Raw genomic sequence first — 12,345 nt, 5'->3', positions numbered from 1 at the left:
AAAAAATATTTAAAAAAAGCATTTCTTCTAATTAATTTTCTTTCAATGTGCACCAATTTGTGCACTGGGTCACTAGTTTGAAATAAGACCCATTCGGGTGGGTGTGTGCCTGTCCCAGCCATATTCAGCTGTGCAGGTGCAGGTACTGAGCTTTGACCAGTACCTGCACTGAGGAACATACCATTTATAATCACTGTTAAGGGTGATCTCACCCACAATGTTGGCTTTAGATATAGCTCTAAATTGTTATCTCCAGCACAGACTGCATCTCTGAACTTTGGACTTACATATTCCCTTGCCCATGTGACATCTCTTTTTTTGTCTAACAGACATCTTAAATTTAGGATTCCTAAAACTGATTTCCTAATCACTATTAAGGACCTATTCTTTATATCATCTTCTTCATATTAATAGCAACACCATCTTTTTGGCTGCTTAGGCCAAAACCTTTGCAATTACTTTAGACTCGACTCTTCTCTCTTACACTCAATCTCCCATCTGCTTGAAAATGTCAACCAATAAAAAAAAAGTTTAATCTATAAAAAAGAATAAAAAAAAGCTTTTATTTGAGCAAAGGACTGCAATCTGAGAGACACAGATTCATTAAGTAGCACCCCAAACTGTGCTCTGGAAAGAATAGGAAAGGCAGGATTTATATAAAGGTAAAAAACCACAGGCTGAAACTTTTGCTATTGGCTACTTAAAATGGTGTGATGGCTAGTTCAAAAGGGAATGGTCAGATCTGGGTGATGAAACTCTGAGGTAAGCACTGATATGGGAATGGGGGGAGAGGGGATGCAGAATGGGGGAGGGGCAGGTTCCAGGATATGTACTTCTATGATAAGCATCAGAGTCCAAACTTTATCTGGTGTGGACATATGTAAGTCTGACTTCCCCAATATCCTCCTAACTCCATTCTAGGGCCCCTTGATATTAGTACTCTGTTTTAGATGTTTCAGTTCATAAAACCTTCCCATGGCTTCCTTTTTCATCCAGATTAGAGCTAAAATCCTTACACAAAGAGGACACTGAAGTGGCCTATAAGCATATGAAAAAAAGTGCCCAGTATGAATAATCATGAGAAAAGTACAAATTAAAACCACAATGAGATAAGGCTCCACACCCTGAGAATGGCTGAAATTGAAAGGACTATCCATGTATTAGACAGGATGTGGAGCAAATAATACATCCAAACCTTGCTAGTTGGTGTGTAACTCAGGAGAACTACTTTGAAAAACTGTTTGGCAACAGATACATTGAAACTACATAGAAGTTTATCCATATCATTCCTGGGTACATGCTCAACAGAAACAAAGACATACACAATAATATTTATAGGAACTATACTCATAATAACCACAAACTAGAAATAACTCAAATGTCTATCAATAATGGAATAGATCAAAAAGTTGTGGCACATTAAAAATGTAATACTTGAGCCCGGCCAGTGTGGCTCAGTAGTTAAGCACTGACCCATGAACCAAGAGGTCACTGGTTCGATTCCTGGTCAGGGCACATGCCCATGGTGCAGGCTCAATCCCTAGTCAGGGCATGCAGGAGGCAGCTGATCAATGTTGCTCTTCCCATCAATGTTTCTATATCTCTATCTCCCTCCCTTCCTCTGTCTCTCTCTGTCTAAAAAAATAAAATAAAAATCAACAACATTAAAAAAATGAAATACTTGAAACCAATGACAATGAAAAAGAACAGATTAATGAAGCATGCAACAGATGAATGGGTCTCAGGGACATAACGTTGTATGAAAGAAGCCAGACACAAAGAGCACATACCATATGTTGGCACTTACATGAGCTAAAAAATAGGTAAAGCTAGTGGTTACTTTGTGGGGAAGACATATTGACTAGGAGGGGGGTTGCAGGGACTTTCTAAGAGGTATTGGAAATGTTTTATATCTTAATCTGAACAATGGTTACACAAGTATATGCATATTTAAAACATCATGAAGCTGTGTATTAGAATTTGTGCATTTTATGTAAGTTATCTCTCAATAAAAAGGTTAAAAAAAACTATAAATATTAGTTAGGCACCTACCATGCATAAGTGATTGTGGGGCCCAAAGAAATAATAAACAAATAATATATGGGCCTTGTTCTTGTGTGAATTTAACTCCCATCGGGAAGATATAAATTAATCAATGACATCAAGAAATTATAAACTGTGATGAGCGACATGAAGAAAAAGACCCCAGTGCTGTGAGATGTATAACAGAGGAACTGACCAGGTCTGGACAAGTGACATTTTTAGCAGAGGTAAAGTGAGGAGAACAGAGACTGCTCCAGGAGGCGGGAAACAAGTGCTCAGAACTTGGAGCCAAAGGAAGCAAGTGCATTTAACTGGATGGAGCTAGTGACCAGATCACATAGGAACTTGGTGGCGAAGGCCTTTGGCCTTTACTTAAAAAGCAATGGAAGCTATTGAATGGCTTTAAGGGGAGAGCTGCCATTATCAGATTTGTATTTAGAAAAGACCTCACTGATAGCTATGTGGATTTGAGAGAGGAAAAGTAGGTAAGAGAATACTCCATTAAGGGAGAATTGTAATTGCCCAGTCTAGAGTTAGCCTATCTCAGAGAGAAGGCAGGAAGAACAGTAAGGGAAAGGCATTAGAACTGCAGATTTGATGTCTCCTTACAACTAATAGAAGTAAGTCTATCTTCAAGTTAGCATGTGAGAAATAACAGTAATACAGGGTGCCTCCAGGTAAAGGGGCCAAGGGCCTGGAGGACAGAGAAGGAGGGAGACTTTTCACTGTAAACCCTTTTATACCTTGCGATTTTTAGTCATGTGCATATTCTACTTACTTCAAATATAATTAAAACATAAAATTAGTATCAGTCAACTGGAGGTTTCCTTATATTGCTAATAAGTCTCAAAGGCATAGAAGTAAAAAGACATTGTAATAAGCCCCTTGGATGCCATGTATAATAGTGAGATCACTGTGTTCTGCTCACAGCTCACATTCACCATGGATGAAACATGACTTCACTTACAGAATCACCAGAGAAAAAGCTACTTAAAATGTAAATAATTTAAAATCTAAAAGATACATGTGCATCATTTAAATTACAAAGATTACTAGGTTGAAAAGATCTTCTAGTATCCTGGATTTTTATTTCATTATATCTAGTCTATGTGAATTTGCAGGCAAAAAAAAAAAAAAAAAAAAAGAGCACTATTAATGAAAACCAAGACAAAAATGAAAGTTGGTGACTTGGCACAAAGGACTATATTATAAAAACAATCCCGGTAATCTTATAATATCCTCATGTTTTAGATCAGTGAAATCCAGATTTGCAGCTGTCCCACAAACTGAAAGCCTATAAATTTTTAGAAAATGAGTCAATCCTGAGATTAAAGTTTCAATTTATAACACTTCTGTGTTTTAGTTACAAAGTCATAAATAAATCTAGCATGACAGAGAAGGTAAATATTTTCTCAGTTGTTTATGTAGCCAAAGAGGAAAGGAATTTAACATGCAATTAACCACTTAGGTTTTTTGGAGATATGCACCATATGGCAGTTGTATTTAAGAGAAAGAAAAAATATTGTTTTGTTTAATCTAACGTTTGCTTAGCAATATCAAATTAGTGCAACCTGGGCAGCACCTTTACCTCACAAGGAGAGTCCTTACATTCCTGTGAGAGCTGGGGCTTAAGAATAGGAGGAAATGCAACTTCTTTCCCAGGAAGAAAACAAAAACAAAACAAATTAACCAAATAGAAGGGATGATGATGGTAAACAAATAATTTAAATTCAATTATCTAGAGACAGAATCATGAATTTTTAACAATGCTGGCAGTCTAGTTCTATTACTTAATAGTTTTTTTTTATATATTAAAAAAAGAGACCTTTATGCCATTCTTTAAACCAGCATCTGACCAATTGTGAGGTAAGAATAGCAAAGGTCCAAAGCAAATTTCAGATTTCTATATATATATTAGAGGCCTGATGCACTATATCGTGCAAGGGGCTCAGCCTTCACAGCCCCGGCTTCGCTGGGAAGGTCGTTCGGCTGTCTGGTCTTAATTAGCATATTACTCTTTTATTATTATAGATATATACTCACATGTAACCACTGTTTATCTCACCAGCCTTACTTTAAAAATAACTAATTGAAAAAAATCTGATTGGCATTTTAATCTTTAATCTTGATGGTTGAAATCATTTTATAGATGAACTAGGGGCCCAGTGTGTGAAATCACGTGTGACACAGGACCCAGAGTCCTGCGGCTTGGTGGGACCCAGAAAGAGTCCTGTAGTCACCACCGCTGCGGGAAACGGGACCCAGAAAGAGTCCCACGGCTGCCACCACTGCGGGAGGTGGGATCTTATCTTGTCCAGGGGTCCTCAAACTACGGCCCGTGGGCCACATGCAAATACAAATATTGTATTTGTTCCCGTTTTGTTTTTTTACTTCAAAATAAGATATGTGCAGTGTGCATAGGAATTTGTTCATAGTTTTTTTTTTAAACTATAGTCCAGCCCTCCAAAGGTCTGAGGGACAGTGAACTGGCCCCCTGTTTAAAAAGTTTGAGGACCCCTGCTCCAGAGTCAAGTCCCCGCCCACCCGTGCATGCCTTGCCATGCACACAGCCCCACCCACTCCACGCACACAGCCTCCTGCTGATCGGTCATTATGGTGTGACGACCACAGACTTTTTATATAATAGATATTTCTTAGCTTAGTGTTCTACTAATTATTTTAAAATTAAAGCTTTTAAAAGTATTACCATGTTTCTCTTTTATTAGTGTAGATATTTCTTAGCTTAGTGTTCTACTAATTATTCTAAAATTAAAGCTTTTAAAAGTAAAAAAAAAAATGATTCTATATGATGTCAATAAGCTGTGATACAATTTTCTATTAATAAGTGAACTAAAAATTGTAAAATCTCCAATGAAAAGCTTTGAAATAGATAGAGTATTCCCCCCAAAATGTATACATACTGTAACAGCTGATAGCTCAATTTTGAAAATGAAATGTATTTTAATAAACACTGCCTTTATAATTATTAAAAGTGTGTGTATACATTTTTTGGGATACCCTATATATATTTAAAATAAAAAGAAATGGATATAATATTTAATATTTAATCTGCCTGAATGCACCATTGTCAGATATCTACATGGATTCATATATACATATGCACTCACATATGTATTTGGAAGAAAAAAGTTCTTAAAAGTTGACTATCAAGTAAACAGGAAAGAAAATAAACTCTAGTAGTAATAAATCAAAATCATAACACTCAAACTGTATGTAGCAATGTATTTTCTTATGATGGGTGTTTTTATTTTTCTTCTTTTTAAGACTATTAAAAAACAAAAATCCATACAGTAAAGTAAATATGGTAAAAGTGCTCTCAAAAAATCTGTCTGCAATCTTTCATTATAGACTTCATCTCCCTATTCCTACTCTGCTACATGGTTAGAGGTCTGTTTGAAAGTTAATCTGGGATGAGCACACTATAAAAACAATTAGGTTTACCACTGGTTGCTCTCCATCTCCCAAATGGTAAATTAGTGGTTACTTTCCTTTGCACATATAATCATGACAACAGCAATGTCAGCTTAAGGATCTGCTCTAAATACTGAGCAATTTCAACATAAGAAGCTCTCAAATAACACATAAGTTGTATGCTAAAAGTTCACTTATTAGTCTATTATTTTGGAACTCAGAACATGCATCCAAAATAAATGTTGTATAAGTGATATTCCAAGCTACCATAAGTCAAGATAACCCTAAAATAACAGAAGCGAACAGACCATTATACAGTTGTAATTGTAGTAGTAGAAACAGAAGAGGCAATAATACGTTTAAAATTTTGTTTTCTGCTTTCACCCGAGAAAAGTTGTTCCAATTAGATCTTCTCCAACCACAGTGGCTGATTCAGCGTATGCCCACTGCTTAAATATTCTTATGGGTTGTCTCTTAGATTCTTACCCAGCCAATTCTCCCTGTTTAATGTTGTCCATAACTATGGAAGTCTCTCTCTAGGCTCCAAATCCACATAGCTCCAGCTTTGATCTGTTATCTGGGTTACCAACCACTGTTCCAACAGCTGCTCACAGGCAGCTCCACTTGGATAGTCTAGTGTCATCTCAAAATAAACTCATCAATTTTTGCACCCCTCACTCCATAAAGCAGCTACCCCTCCTGTATTTCACAGAATGCCTTCTCCATCCCTATTCAAACCCTGGGTGTCACACCCACTCCTTCTCCTTTAGCACCATCTCCCAACCTATCAGGCACCAAATACTGAGGTCTGGCTAATCGCCTACTGGAGCCTCTGAGCCACTCTCCATTCTACCTAGCCATCTTTTTTTTTCCCTCTTGCTTAACCTCCCACTGTCTCTAGCCACTGCTATGCCTCCATGAATAGACTCCCTCTGGAAATTAAAAACTAGGGTCCCAACATATCCTTGTATTAGCAGTATTAAGCATCAGAATATCCCAATCTTATGTTTAGTCCATTTGCTCACAACTCAAAACAATTTGAGGGGGCTCATGGAATATTTTACTTAATAATGAAATGTTTCACAGACAGTTGGACGTAATGATAATTATGTATACACCCCTTCCTCCACCACACAAGCCATTTCTAATACAGGCTCTATAAGGGCCAGGAATTTTTCTGTTCTATTCACTATTATATCCCCATCTATAGTACACAGCACATAGCATGCACTTAATACAAATACCTATTATAAACATAATATATAAATTATTAAAAATAACTTAAGTATTATCTAGAATATAAATAATTGAATTAACATATACAAATATATAAATTGGAATTTGGATATAGTTTTCTTTATGCTAAATAACAAACCAAAGTCTGTTTGCTCTTTGATATGTGACTAAATTTAGGACAATTTTCAGCAATTTGTTCTAGAGACAGAAAGTTATACTTAATGTAATCATTATACATGTAATCATTTCTGTATAATTAGAGGTAATAGAAATAGGTCTGAATAGAAATCAGTCTCCAGTAGCAGCAGCCTTTTTGATCCTCACCCAAGGATATGGTTGTTTGTTTGTTTGTTTTCTTTAATTGATTTTAGACAGAGGAAGGGAAAGAGAGAGAGAAACATCAATATGAGAGATCTGAGAGAGAAACATGGCTCAGTTGCCTCCTGCATGTGCTCAGGCTGGGGACTGAACCTGCAACCCAGTTATGTGCCGTCACTGGGAATTGAACCCGCATCCTTCTGGTGTACAGGATGACACTCCAACCAACTGAGCCACTCGACCAGGGCAAAGAGCCTTTTTGAAATGATGCCCCTTGAAGCCAGTCAGGTATATTCTCCAATAAGCCTCTATACACCTTCTCCCAAAGGTGTACAGGTAAGGACTGTGCACAGATCATATAAAACCCTATCCCTATGCTAAAAGTTCACTTATTAGTCTATTATTTGGGACTATCTCCCCCGCCCCCTGATCACAGGTAAACTAGAATAATAGGTGTGCCACTTTTAATCAGTATAACACTGTGTCACTATAATATGAGTTTGTTGCTGGATACAAAAGTGAAACACAAATATGGAGTGGACACTATTCACAAGAAACATGTCTTCCTTTCACATTCTTTGTTGGTGTTTGTTCTAATAAGACTAATGACCAGAGACATCAACACATCATTCAATCCCAGAAATTGCTTTCCTAAAAATAATTCTTTTATTTTAGTTTTAAAAACTTTTATACTATTAAGACAGTACATTTTAAATTATATATGGACAAGAAGACAAAATAGCTATCACAATGATGTTAAAGCAGGAGTGGGGAACCTTTGTTTTGCCAAGGGCCATTTGGATATTTATAACATCATTCCTGGGTCATACAAAATTATCAACTTAAAAATTAGCCTGCTATATTTGGTCAAACATTTAATTAACTCACCCCTAATGCCTTGGTAGGGACAGACCAAATGATTTCATGGGCCTTATAGGGCCCGAGGGCCAGATGTTCCCCATCCCTGATGTAAAATAAAGAATTAAGTAAAGACTTCCATGTGCTCAGAACTGCCTTATTATATGCACATTCCTGTTTTCAATTTGAGGTGGGTAAAGGACAAACAAAGGTCTTATAGGCATCAAGACTTACTCAGAGAACAGACGTGTGAGACACACAGCTCTAACACCAATATTCACAAGTCTACAAAATTACTTTAAAACACTGAAATACAACAGCATCATTAACCAATCTTAAAAACTGTAGTCTACCAGCAGAGTAGTTGTTCATGTTTTGAGCTTTAAAAATACTTATTAGGACAGAATTTGAGGATCATAAGGCCAGAGAAATGTTTCATTCCAAACTTTCTTAGATATACATGATTGTTTCTCAACAGTTTCAGAGGTGAGTCACAATGTAAGAATTATAAATCTGGAGTACTATAAAAATAAAAATACAGCTGGCCAGTGTGGCTCAGTAGTTGAGCATCAACCTATGAGCCAGGAAGTCATGGTTCAATTCCCAGTCATGGCACATACCTGGGTTGTGGGCTTAATGCCCAGAGGGGAGTGTGCAAGAGGCAGCCAATAAATAATACTCTCTCATCATTTGTATTTCTATCCTTTTTCCCTCTCTCTTCCTCTCTGAAATAAATAAAAATATATTTTAAAGAAATACAGCATTTTCTACTCTCCGAATTAAAAGTGAGGGAATGAACAATCATTTAGAAATAATCTGAGAATATTCATTATACTCTAAATAGAAGTGGTAACAATGGAAGACTAGCTTGTTGGCATATTGCAAAATCACCCTCTATTTACAACTGAGCAGGAGCTTTTGGATTTCTAGCATCAAACTACTGTTAGATGAAATAGCAAATAAAAGTAGATATTAAACTTGTCTATACAATATATTATACAGAGTGACCTAGGAGTCACAAAATATTAATAAATTGCTGACATATAATGCTATTCATTTAAAAATAAGCATCCATTATTTTACATAGAATATTGATAGAGATGCCCCCATTCAACAGTAATATAATTACAGAATAATATACTTGCAGAGTATTCCAAAATATGCCCTATTGATGAAGACTCCCACAGTTATTAAGTTGGGGAACAGAGCACTAGAAATTCATGTTCATTAGCACATTGCAGATTTTGAGAAGTCCTGCAGTAAAAAACCCACTTAACATAATTTAAACCAGTGTTTCTCAAACATAATTAACAGGGCACTTTATTCCCAAGATGAGTTATTAACACACTTAAAGAAACGCTAATACATACACGTATGTAATCACCATCTCTAAAAGTTTAGAGCACATTCCGTCCATATAACATGTACAGATTCTATAAACATTCTGAATCCTTTGTAGGTTGCTGTTTAAGTTATAATTTCCTTTTCTAACTGTTTAATTTGAGGAAAAAAAGTGATTCACTTGAGAGAGCAATTTCTGGAGATAAGTTTATAGGAGGGAAACTGTCACTCTTTTGGTCTGTATGGGAAGAGACACTAGTCACCCTCTATTCAATACTCTTGTTAAAAACCTTGCAGTCATTTTTGATCCTTACTTCTCACTCATTACCCCAGTCCACTACCTGGCCTTACTGACTGTACCTTTCTACACTGTTCTCCAGCCCATTTCAATCTTTCCTTCCCCAATGCCACTGTTCTAGTTCAAGACACCATTAGTGTTTGCCAGGGAAATTAAATAACTTTCCAAGTGGTTTCCCTAAATCCATTTTTTATCCCATACATTGCAACCAAAATAGCCTATTAACATTTAGGAATGTTTTCTACATACCAAAAATACATCTATACTAATACAGCAAAAAGAATGGCAAAATTATCAAGAAATAAAATATTTCTAAGACATGTGTGATCCTCTTCCTTATTCCAGAGGTAAGCACTATCTGAATTTTATGAGTATTATCTTTTTTTTTTCCCTTCCCCTCTCTTCTCCTTTCCTCCTTTCTTTCTTTGTTAATTTTCACATGGGGATATTTTTTCCATTGATTTTTAGAGAATGGAAAGGAGGGAAGGAGGGAAGGAGAGGGACAGGGACAGAGGGAGAGAGAGAAACATCAATGTGAGAGAGACACATTGATTGATTGCCTCCTACATGTGCCCCAACTGGGGCTGGGGATGGAACCTGCAACCCAGTTACATGCCCTTGACTAGAAATGGAATCCACCACCTTTGGGTGCATGGGGTGAGGCTCTAACCACTGAGATCACCGTCCAGGGCTTTCCATACTATTTTCCATAGTGGCTGCACTAATTTACAACCCTACTAACAATGTCTGAGGGTTCCTTTTTCTCCACATCCTCACCACCACTTATTTTTTGATGTATTAATGAGTCATTCTGACAGGTGTGAGGTGATGTTTCATTGTGGTTTTAATGTGCATTTCCCTGATGACTAGTGATGTTGAGCACTTTTTCATATGTCTAATGGCCATCTGTATATCCTCTTTAGCGAAATGTCTATTCAGGTCCTCTGCCCATTTTTAACTGGATTATTTGTTGTTGTTTTCTTGTGTATGAATTCCTTGTATATTTTGGATACTATCTCCTCATCAGATGTAGTGCTTGCAAATGTCTTGTCCCATTTAGTAGACTGTCTTTTTATTTTGTTGGTTTTTTGCTGTGCAAACACTTCTTAGTTTGACACAGTCCCATTTGTTTATTTTCACTTTGTTGCCCTTGCCCAAGAAGACATATCAAAAGATATCGCCAAGAACAATGTTAAAGTGTTTACTGCTTTTTTCTTCTAAGAGTTTTATGGTTTCAGGTCTCATATTTAAGATTTAATCCATTTTGAGCTTATTTTTGTATATGGTGTAAGAAAGTGATCCAATTTCATTTTTTTTGCATATATCTATTGTTTCCTCAAAAATCACTTATTGAAGAGAATATCTTTGCCCCATTGTATAGCCTTGTCTCCTCTGTCATGCATTAATTGACCACAGAATTTATTTGTGGGCTCTCAATTCTATTCCATTGATCTATATATCTGTTTTTATGCCAGTACCATGCTGTTTTGATTATTATAGCTTTGTAGTATACTCTGAAATCAGGGAGCATGACTGATAGCGTCCACTTTGTTCTTATTCAAGATTTCGCTGGCTATTCAAGTTTTTTGTGGTTTCATATATATTTTAGGATTAGTTGTTTTAATTCTGAGAAGAATGTCTTTGATATTTTAATAAGGATTACACTGAATCTGTAGATTGCTTTAGGTAATAAGGACATTTTAACAATTTTAATCCTTCTAATCAAAACAGCAAGGTATATCCTTCCATTTATTTGTATCTTCTTCAATTTATTTTTAAGTGTCTTACAATTTTCACATTACAAGTCTTTCTCACCTTTTCCTAGGTATTTTATGTTTTCTGGGGCAACTGTAAATAGAATTATTTTCTTAATTTCTCCTTCTGATTGTTCATTATTGGTATATAGAAACATAATAGATTTCTGTAACCTACAACTTTACTGAATTCACTTATTAGTTCTAATAGATTTTTGGTGGGGTTCTTAGGGTTTTCTATCTATAGAATCATGTCATCTGTAAGTAATGAGAGTTGTACTTCTTCCTTTCCAATCTGGATGCCTTTTAATTTTTTTCCTTCTCTGACTGCTATGGCTAGGATTTCTAATGCCATGTTGAATAGAAGTGGTGAGAGTGGGCATCATTGTCTTGTTCTTAATCTTAGAGGCAAAGCTTTCAACTCTTCACCATTGAGTATAATATTAGCTGTGGGTTTCCCATATATAACATTAACTTGTTGAGATATGTTACTTCTCTATATATTTTGTTGAGATTATTTTTATAAAAGAATGTTGAATTTAACAAAATCCAATTTCTGAATCTATTGAGATGATCATATGGTTTTCCCTTTATTTTGTTAATGTGGTGTATCACATTATTGATTTATAAATGTTGAACCACCCTTGTATCCCTGGGATGAATTCCACCACATTATGGTGTATAATCCATTTAATGTATTGTTAAATCTGATTTGTTAATATTTGGTTGAGAATTTTTGCATTTATGTTCATCAGGATATTGGCCTGTAAATTTTTTTTTTAATTTTTGTCATTCTTTGTCTGGCTTTGGTATCAAGGTAACACTGACTTTGTAGAATGAGTTCATAAGTGTTTCTTCCTTTTCAATATTTTGATATAGTTTAAGAAAAGGCATTAGTTCTTTTTTGAATGTTTGGTAGAATTCACCTGAGAAGTTATCTAGTTCTGGATTTTAATTTGTTGGAAGTTTCTGATTACCGCTTCAATTTTATTACTAGTAATCAGTCTGTTTAGATTTTCTATTCCTAACCAGTTCAGTCTTGGAAGGTTATATACTTCTAGAAAT

At 35.8% G+C, this 12,345-nt stretch overlaps 1 protein-coding gene across 2 annotated transcripts in view; it reads right to left on the bottom strand.

Annotated features, from left to right (window-relative positions):
* Positions 1-12,345, bottom strand: part of MIPEP (mitochondrial intermediate peptidase) — a 213,713-nt gene that overhangs the window by 67,382 nt on the left and 133,986 nt on the right. The window lies entirely within an intron of this gene.

Source organism: Myotis brandtii, unplaced genomic scaffold (genome assembly GCF_000412655.1).
Source record: "Myotis brandtii unplaced genomic scaffold, ASM41265v1 scaffold516, whole genome shotgun sequence".
Lineage (NCBI taxonomy): Eukaryota > Metazoa > Chordata > Mammalia > Chiroptera > Vespertilionidae > Myotis > Myotis brandtii.
This window is presented reverse-complemented; position numbering and strand designations above follow the sequence as displayed.